General features: G+C 34.3%; 1 protein-coding gene across 4 annotated transcripts in view; it reads left to right on the top strand.

The window, feature by feature from the left end:
* Positions 1 to 590: 590 nt before the first annotated feature.
* LOC121728565 (lachesin-like) overlaps positions 591 to 11,170 on the top strand; it is a 133,166-nt gene continuing 122,586 nt past the window's right edge. For all 4 annotated transcript variants that reach the window (XM_042116738.1, XM_042116740.1, XM_042116739.1 and 1 more), the window contains exon 1: positions 591 to 711. The gene's annotated coding sequence lies outside the window, so the exon portion shown is untranslated. The remainder of the gene's footprint in view (positions 712 to 11,170) is intronic.

Raw genomic sequence — 11,170 nt, 5'->3', positions numbered from 1 at the left:
TTATCTTTTTTAATCCTAGACCGCGGCTTCCAGATACTGGTGCGTTCTGCGCGGATCCAAACACAATAAAATTAATAATTTATAAATCTTCGGCGTTACATAGTACGTGGTAGACTAAGGAATCTACCTGTTATGGCTGGAAACGTTGTCAATAAGAAAATCGCAATGCCATTAAAATCCGTCAGTGCATTATAATTATTCGAAACACTCGCGTGAACCTAAAAAATCGTGAGACAATGGGACAAGTTATTATCAATAATGATAATTTTGTCCCATTGGCAGCTACCAACTTGACTATGGATAAATAGTATTTTTAGACCGTGAACCTTCTACGTACTTCGCTAGATTTTCCCACTTAACTTCCTGACCTCTAACAATAATATTCCAACACGATTATCATCGGATTAGCTGTAAAAATTGTTTTGTTCATGGCTTTCAAGTGCGGCCGGGTTCTCCCACGTTCTATCCTTACGGCGCATACTTTATTTCTATTTGGCCGTGCGAGGTGAGCGGGGGCGGTGCGGGGCGCGGGGCGAGGGGCGCAGGACACGCGCGGTAGGGCCGCCCCAGCCAGTTGAAGCTGCGGCGAAGCGGCGCGTCGTCGCCCTGCGTGTTCTGTGAACCCTAGTGCTGTGACGTGAGAGTGGATTTGGTGACCCGGATTCGAGATTGTGTTGTGCTTGAGTGAGATCTGTGAGTGACATTTTTATGGTAAGTGCCGTAATTACAAGTCAATTATAATACCGTGTTTTATAGCGCCAAGATTTGTAATGACCTTGAATTTTTTATAAGCACTTAAACGGTCTAAAATCTAACTAATCGCCGGATATTTTCTTCGTAGCGACGGTTTTTTATCGGTAGTAAAAGTGTGTTCATAGTGAGAGTTTTACGAGTGTTATAACTAAGTCTGAGCTTATAAAATTCCGCACACGTGCCGCGCTACCCCGGGAAAAAGTGTAAAACATTCATTTAATATTAAGCAGGGCAGCGCGCGATGTTTTCGTATATGCTGACATTTGACATTTCTATGCGATAACAGCTCTATATTTGGATTGAGCTGTTATAAGAAAATTTTCTTCGAGGGAACTGGGCTTATTTAGGACTGACTATGTGTGGATACCACAACTGCACAGCAAATAACCTTTTGGGTTTTATGGTGCTAGCGATACCGGCTATATATACCGGTAGCGCAAAACTGTGTAGTGACCCTCTAACTCTACAAACAAATTATTAATAGGATAATATTTAGCAAATGCCTATGGTGCATTACATTTTGAGCTGCACTGAATTTTTTGTATTGGTAGTGCAAAACCCGTAGCAACGGCAAAGGTACCCCTCATAAACAATAAAATATACGCCTAGCGTAGTGCTAGTTGTATTTTACAGCGGATAGTGACTTCATTTTATAGTATAAAATAAAGTCAGTTACCGCTGTCTGCCGCTTTATATGCCATAATTTTAAAACAAAAAAGGATTTCGATGCGGTTATTTTTTACTGAAAATAATGATCCAAGATTTTAGAAGAGGATATACTTGCAATAAAATTATAAAATAACGTATAATTATTATGGTAAAACAACTTTTTCTGGGACAGCTATTAATTGAAATAAAGATATTCTAATTTCTATGCAGTAGCTCTCCATTTCAAGAATCAAGAAGAACATTTGTATGTATAATATTATATGCATAATATAATGATTTTAACAAAACAACGTTTCCGATACAGCTTTATACGTGGGAGAGCCATGCTTTATACGTGGGAGAGCCATGCTTCGGCACGAATGGGCCGGCTCGACCGGAGAAATACCACGTTCTCACAGAAAACCGGCGTGAAACAGCGCTTGCGCTGTGTTTCGTCGAGTGAGTGAGTTTACCGGAGGCCCAATCCCCTACCCTATTCCCTTTCCTACCCTCCCCTATTCCCTTCCCTTCCCATCCCTACCCTCCCCTATTACCCTATTCCCTCTTAAAAGGCCGGCAACGCACATGCAGCTCTTCTGATGCTGCGAGTGTCCATGGGCGACGGAAGTTGCTTTCCATCAGGTGACCCGTTTGCTCGTTTGCCCCCTTATTTTATAAAAAAAAAAAAAGTTAGTAATTGACATAAAAATATTTTATGCAGTCGATTTTGCATTTCATTCCGCCGTTTTGATATTTTACAGTCCCTTACGTCTGGGGCAGTAAAGTATATCAAACGGCAGAAACTGAACTATAAAATCGCGATGAAATCCGTAAAAGCAGTTTTATTCAGCTTGGATTTAATGCACATCTTTATTATTTCACTATTTTACGACGAAATGGAAGTTTCATAGAGCGATAGTGAGTGACTTGCGGGCCCGACAAATCATGTTTTGCCGTATACGTTATACCTACTAAATTATTAATTAGATGTATCATTGACATAAAGGTGCCGGTTGGCAGGGGGCGACATGAAGCAACCACAGATGACGTGTCGTCCCGACACTACTGGTTTCTATGCGACACGAAGCTAGCGATACTTATTCATAGAAATATGTACATAGAAACCAGTAGTGTCGCGACGACACGTCGTCTGCTGCCGCTTCATGTCGCCGGCTTAAAACTTGTACCTTAAACCTTCATTATGAATTAGTCAATTTGCAAGAAAATCGCATCGCATCAATGCAGTGACCACATAACCCAATAGACTCCTAATGTTTTGATTTCTCTTAACAAATTATTGTGTCAATGTGCTGAGGTAAGCGACGCGGGGGGAGAGGTAAGAAATGCATTACGATTGGCCAATTCAAATTCACGGCATGTCATAAATCAGAACTAGTGATGGGAAGTACGAGAAGCGCTTGTCAAAAGAAATAAAAAAAAAACAGTACAATGTACATATTTATTTTTTATTTTAAAGTATAGAATGAAGAAAAGACTTATAACCTCTCGTCTGTCAAGCGCCCAAAATCAGCGTCTTAATACGACCTAATATAAATAAACAATATAAGCCAGCTTATATTGTTTCTCTCCTTGTTACACTTCTTACAACGTAAACAATAAAACAGAGATGCAAATAAAAGCTGCCAACCTTTGTTTAGCATAAAAAAGGTTATTAAACGTCGGTGAAAACAAAACTTGCGTTAGGTGCCCCTTATATTGGTTTAAGGGACACCTAAATTTTAGGTGTCGTTGGTGAAAACGGGCATTAAAATCTTTACTTGGTTACTTTCTTTACGCTTTCAAGATAAGATTTCATGAGTACTTCGCAACGCCGACAAAAAACTACGCTTTGTGATGGGTAGATAGTAGTTATAGTAGACAGGGCCCTCGCTACCATATGTACAATGTGTGCAATGCACATGGGCGCCATCCTCTAGGGGCGCCAAGTCGCCATCTTTAGGGGCGCCAAAACCAAGGATCGAAAAAATTTGCCTAAGGGGCGCCAAAATTCTTTTTTGCACACAGGCACCAGAAGCCCTGGTAGTAGATGGATGGTTTATCCATATTTCTCTTACTAAATTTGGCAAAAACAGTGTTGGTACTGCAGAGCTCAGTAATCGTCGACAATTTTATTGCTATAAATTATAATCATTAATCAGTTGTTTAGCAACAGTCCAACTCAAAATGACTTGACTCTTGAGCATATCACGCTTTGTTTCGATTTTCGATAAAAAAAAAATATTATACCTCTGAAAGATAGTTGGTATCACATCACTAGTGACGCGTGACGATAACAGAGGAAAGGATAAGCATTACTAATTTGTATTTGATAGAAAGGGATATGACTTATGTCAAATGCTTTCGTCATGGATTAAGACCAGGGTCAATTCAGACCGCGACGCGACACGTAGTTGCATTTATAAATTTGTATGGATTTGACAGGTTTCAATTGCGTGAACTGTGGCGTGAACCGTGTTGCAAATCTGTCAAATCTATATATTAATACGTGAGCCAAAATCTTTGTATCCATTTTGACGAAAAATGGGGAAACGCAGGTAAATGAAATTTTGCACAGTTATAGTTTATATGGTGAAGGAGTGCATCGAGCTAATATTATTTTGAAATTATGCTTTTATAATACATTTTTTTAACAAATAAAACATAACACACACTACAGTCTACAACACACACACTAGGAAAAATTACAGATTTTTGAGTGACAAGCCTATACATACGAATTATACTCTTTTATTTATGGTTTAAGTCTGTTGACAACAAGGTGACAAATTGAAAATGAATCATAGTTTTTATTTATTGAATCTTATCTAAGACAATGCTTACACGGCCAGTCTGAGATCAGCTGAGTCCCAGAGACAAGAGTTGAAAAAAATATGATAAAGTCAATATTTTTTTTACAAAATATAGGTAGTAGTCCTAATGTCGTTGAAACTAAGGTCGAATTTCGACCATTGGGTGATCTCTAGTTCATATAAATTTAGAAATGCACCTACGCGTCGCGTTGTGGTTTGAATTGACCCTTAGCGATACAAAATAGACATGTCAAGCGTCACATAATTTGACATTTCAATTTTTGTATTACTATCCCGTCGCATCGCCGAGTTGCGCTTCGGTTCGTAACTTAAAATATTGAAATCTTTACATATTATTAATGATCGTCCATAAGTTAATTTATATAAATAAATAAATAAACATTTATTCAGTAATCTGAACACTACACAAAGATCCTACATTTAAAATTAAAAAGACCACACAATACAAGTAACGTGACAGTAAACAGAAGCACATAAACAACAGTGCAAGAAAAAATATTATGTAAAACAAAACATAATACAGCATTAAACAAGGCGCCAGATACAAATTGGTTGGTGGTGTAATGCCCAAACTATTGAAGTAAAATCCACTCAGGTTAAATCAATTGTTGAAATGTTTTTACATGATTTAGTGTTAGAAACTGAGTTTTTTTTGGCACAAATAAGATTATCATACAATATTTGAGTTTGGGTGGAACTTTGAGCTTGAATCTGTTCTTCTAATTTTAATATGTAGTCTTCGGCATTACTCAGCTTAATTTTGAGGTTAGCTGAGGTCTTGAGATAGTCTTCATATTCCTCTCTGCATTGGTCGAAGCCGTCGACGATGCTCTGTAACTCCATATTTTTCTTAAGGATATCCTCATAGTCCGAACTTAACTTATTGAGTTCTATCTTTAAATCCAGTTTTTTTTTGTATTACCTATTCCACTTCTTTTTCGTTATCATCTCTCTCCCTTAACAGCATTTGGCATTGGTCCTTATAATTCTTTAATTCAGTGAGGGCTATACGAAGTTGCTCCTCTTTTGCTATCCATTCTCGAGCACTGAAATGAGTTATGAAATTAGTTATATATAAAAGTTAGGGCTTAACCGGCTTTATTCTAAGTAGTTGAAGTCACCTTTTACTTCCGATGCAAAAGCCAGCCTCAATATTGCAGTTCAACTCATGTACAGTTAATGTTAAAGGGAAAAAGGTTAGCAAAATGATAAGAAAGAATTTAGATTGAGAATAAGCAAAGAACAAAGAATAGAAGACAGTATAGACAGGTTGACAGCTGTCATTCGTGGAAGTAACACTGGCTCTGTATAAATAATTTAAAATAAATAGTAAAAACAACGTATATTAATTATGTGCAGTGAATAATGTGACTATGGTTCGAAGTGAATACGAGACAATATTATTTACGCAAGTGAACAATTAAATTCTAAACATAATATGTGAAAGTGATTACCTGTGTTCTGAACTATAATATAACGTCATTTATAAAGTGAGCAAACAGAAAAATCACGAACAGGAAGTATTAACAACACCATATTAAAATAACAAAACATACAAAAACCGTACTGAATAAAAGTAACAAACAAAAGTGAATCAGTGCTAAAAATAACAAAAACAAAGAACTGTACCAAAAGTTTCAAACTTACCTGAAACCTACTCTAACAAAATAAAATCGGCACTCGACCTATCATTATAGTACAAAAATTTCGCCAAATTTATCATAGCTACTATTGGCTTATTGGTACGCAGTCTGGAACACCACACCTAAAGGAGACGGTTCAAATCCTGCTTCGGTATTCAAAAATTTTTATTAAAATAAAATATTACAGTGACAAGCGAGGTTACTATTTATAAATAACACGCAGTAACCACAAATAACATAATAAGTGCTAGAGCCTAGAGGGAGAAACTTAAACAAAACTGAATTCCGCAAGAGGGCGCTAATCAATAAAATATTTCTATGCCTCAGTATTAACAAAATATTTCATAGAGCGAGTAACCTCCAAAAGGATCAATCAAAAGCCGATGAACATATCCGCTAGAGGGCACCAACTGTAAAATTCACCACTCAAAAATTTGCTAAGTCAGAAGCAGTATGAACAGCTACAATAATGAATATGTTACCATACGGAAAAAAAGATCGACTTCCTTGACTAATATTAATCAGTCTTTTATATTTGATACTTCCATGAGCAGCCTACCGAATACCTCTTATAATGATTGCGCAGAATGTACAGAGCATTACGAACAGATTGAGAAGCTATCAAAAGAACTGCTCGCAGCTAACAATGAGATAGAAAATCTCACTTTACAAATAATAGCATTAAAAAATGAAGTCGAAAACAAAAATAAAATAATTGATATGTATAAGAGAATAGAATCCAAGGATTGTGTCACACCGACCACGCGCAAGAAGAACAGAAATAAATTATACGACCAAAACAGATGTTACAGCTTGAATACAACACCTATAAAAAATGTGGACAGGACCGAATCAGATCGCATAACGATGGGTAACAAATCAGATAATATTACGCGTCTTGTGAATAACGCACAGTGTACCGATGACTCTCTTAAATTTGAACAAAGCTCTTTACCTCAAGATGTCCATTTACAAGTGTCCTGCGATCTCCAAAACCCTCAGCCATCTCTATGTCCACCATTACGCACAGAAGTTTCAAAAGAGAATATTATATCTAAGAAGAAAAAAAACAAGATTATTATACTGGCTGACCAACAAGGGCGAGGACTGCAAAAACCTCTACAAAAATTAATTGGAAATTCATATGACGTGTTTTGCTTTTGGAAACCAGGTGCAGCCCTAAATCAAATCCTAGAGACTATTGATCTAAGTGACTTAACGATGCAAGACTATGTATTACTATTAGCGGGTTCAAACGATAAAAATCCTTGTAAATTTCAAACTTGTATTACTAACTGGCTATATAAAATCAAAAACACAAATCTCTTGATATCCGAAATACCTTACAATAAAACTCTACATGAAAGCAAATTAAATTATGAGCTTAGGTTCTCCTGTTATTGTAATAAAAATGCCGTCTATATTCCAATGGGATATGACAAATACATACCCCAACATAACCAGCTACGTAGAAACATAATATGCGGTTACATGTGTCGAGAAATTCTACGCATAGAGTACACACATAAACTTAAAAAATACGACACAGTGAGCAACCCCACCTTTATAACCTCTGAAAAATGCACGCAAACAGAACCGATTACAAGCAACACCCAAAATAGTAATAGTCATAATATTCAAAATCTACCATCTGCAAACAATATTTTTCGTAAGTAATGAAATTAGGATACTCCATCAAAATATTAACGGACTCATAAATAAATATCAGACATCTTAACTGTTACCCTTGACTCATTAAGTAAAAAAATTGACATAGTATGCATTACGGAACACAATATGATAGCTGACGACACCGGATTACTACAGTTACCTAATTATAGGTTGGCCACATATACAACCCGAGATAAAAGACGTGGGGGCTCATGTATATTAATAAAAAACAATTATACATACCAAGAGATAATAAACATTAAAAACATGAGCATACCTAATATATTAGAGTGTTGTGGAATAGATATTCCCGAACAAAATATTATTATAGTATGCGTTTATAGACCGCCGGGTACAGATGAATCCTCCTTTAGAGACTTTATAGAAAATTTCGATATTTTATTGCAAAAAATCTGTTACAAACAAAAAAAGATTGTATTATGTGGCGATTTTAATATAAATACACTTAAAAAATCAAAGCGGTTAGACGAATTCTTGCATTTACTGGAAACATACAATTTAACACTAGCATTAAACGAGGTAACGAGAACAGCTAGCAATACGTGTATTGATAATTTCATTTGCAATTTCAAAAAATTTAAATGTCAAGTTAGAGAATTAGCGCTTTCTGATCACTCTGCACAAATATTCACTTGTACTGTAAATAAAATCCCGGAAATAAAACATTGGTACGCAAAAAAGCGGGATTATAGCAAAGAAAATGTTGTAAAATTCAAAAATTGCCTAAAATCACTATCTTTTAATAATTTATATAATTGTAATGACACAGATAATGCCTTTAATGAATTTCATGATTTATTCACACTTTTTTACGAACTTTGTTTTCCCATGGTAAAAATAAAAATCCAAACACACAAAAAATCCAAATGGATTACAAAAGGGATACGTAAATGTAGCAGACGAAAGAGACAACTCTTAATACAGTATCGAAATAAACATACGGTTACAAAACAGTATTTAAAAGACTACTCTACAAGGCTCAAAAAAATTATAAAATTAACGCAAAGAGCACAAAATGATTATTTAATTAAAAACTCACAAAACAAATCAAAGGCTATGTGGTCAATTATAAATAGAAACAAAAAAAGCACACTTAACAATGAAATAAAAACAATTAACTCCAATAATGTATCTATATCCGACCCAAAAGACATATCCACAGCTTTCAATAACTACTTCAGTACATATTGCACAAATAACTCATTTATACAAAGCAAACAAGCAAAATATAAAATGTTACATGTACCAAATCACTCTAGCTCTATGTTTATGCCACCCGCGACACCCTTAGATATATATAGAACAATTCAAGCTTTAAAAAATACGAACAGTGTAGGGTATGATGGTGTATCTACAAAAATTATTAAAAAAGTTTCATCTATCATATCACCTGTCTTATGTCATCTCTATAACCTATCTATTGAAAACGGGGTCTATCCAGAACGACTAAAAACCACAATAATTACCCCGATTTTTAAAAAAGGAGACCCAGATGTTATTAAAAATTATAGACCAATAGCTTTAGTATCAGTGTTCTCTAAAATTTATGAAAAATTAATAAACGAAAATTTGTACAACTATTTTGATAAATTTAATATTATATGTAAGGAACAAATAGGATTTGTAAAAAACAAATCGATAAATGACGCAATTCACCAGTTTATAAAACCTATCTTACAAAATTTAAATTTAAAAACCAACACATGTGCCTTATATATGGACCTAACAAAGGCATTTGACTACGTAAATCATGATATTTTAATTGACAAACTATACAGCTATGGAATAAGAGGAAATGCACTTAAATTAATTAAATCATTCCTTCATAATAGGAAACAAGTCACAAAAATTAAAAGAATATGTCCTACTACTAAGAAAGAAAAATGTTACACATCACAGACACAAATAGTGACGATCGGTATACCACAAGGTAGCGTATTAGGACCGGGTTTATTCATTATTTACATAAACGACCTGCCTAAAGCAATTGAACAACAAATAGTACTATTTGCTGATGACAGCACAGCGCTTTTCCCGGGAGTAAATAATGACAACTTGAATTCAGAAATAATCAAATCATTGGACAAAATAATAGAATGGCTTAATAAAAATAATCTAAAAATTAATCTCGAGAAGACCCATTTAATGTACTTTAGAACGAATAAGCAAGAAAATAAAATTTTAAATTTAACTTACATGAATACAAAAATTGAAAAGGTAAATGTTGCAAAATTTTTAGGTCTAGTAGTAGATAGCCAATTAGATTGGAAAGACCATTGTAGTTATATCTGTAGCAAGGTAAACAAATTGTCGTATGCAATTTATATGTTGCAAAAAGTTGTAAGCATACCTACCTTAGTCACTGCATATCACGCTCAAGTTGAATCGGTACTGCGCTATGGTATTATGTTCTGGGGAAACTCGACAGATAAAGACTTGGTATTTAAAAGCCAAAAGAAATGTCTACGAGCCATATGCAAAATAAAGAGAACAGATAGCTGTAAGCCCCACTTTATAAATCTAGAAATACTTACTCTCCCCTGCTTGTACATCCTTGAAACAGTAATGTTTGTAAAACGTAATATAAATGACTATGAAAGATTTACAAGTATCCGAAATAAACATCGAATTTGCTATCCATCAGCAAAATTAGCTCTACTGAGCAAAAGCTATCTTGGAACATCAATAAAATTATATAATAAATTTCCAAAAGACATTGTAGAAATAGAGACTCTACATATATTTAAAAAAAGAGTTAAAGAAATACTAATTAAAAAAGCATACTATAATATTAATGAATTTTTATTAGATTGTAATATTAAATAGTTTGAAAAATATTAAGATAGAATAAAATTTATACATTATTATTAAGTAACATTATAATTTCGATATAAATACACAATGAAATATTAGTAATTTTGCAATAAAATATATTATGTAATGTACTTTGATAATAATAAATAATAATAATATATAAATTACAATACTTGACATAGATACTCAATGAAATGTTTTACCAGTAGTTTAGTAATATAATATAGAATAATGTAATTGAACTTTGACAATAATAATAATTTGCATGCCTCATATAGGTTAGAATAAGTTGCACCTCCTGTATTATAAATCTGTAACATCTTTTCACCTACTTATTCTGCAAATAAATGATTTGATTTGATTTGATTTGAATAGTAGTTATTAAACCTGAATATAACTGTACAATATTAATGTTTAAAAACTTAACTTTTGAGTATTTTTGAGGATGTCTCTTTGCTTGTCTAATGTGTGTATAGTTTATAAGTTTTGTGTTTGTCTGAGCTTGTTGTTTTTATCTACAACTTCGCTTCCACTACTCGTCAAGCCAAGAGAGAAATAAACTTTGCCAAGTGTGATTTTGGACGTAGCTCACTGGGTTGAGCGGTGTGAAGTGGATATTTTGTTGTTGTTAATTTTGTAAAGGGTGACTTATGGATTTGAAATATAAAAGCAATACTCCCTGGGATTTGGCAGTCCTCGAGAATAATCCAGCTTCAATTTGAATTCGTCCAGTCGTTGACAGCTGCACTTGGCTTGAACTTTGGTTTTCAAAAATACATAGTTTTACAC

This window comes from Aricia agestis, chromosome 7, assembly GCF_905147365.1.
Source record: "Aricia agestis chromosome 7, ilAriAges1.1, whole genome shotgun sequence".
Lineage (NCBI taxonomy): Eukaryota > Metazoa > Arthropoda > Insecta > Lepidoptera > Lycaenidae > Aricia > Aricia agestis.
This window is presented reverse-complemented; position numbering and strand designations above follow the sequence as displayed.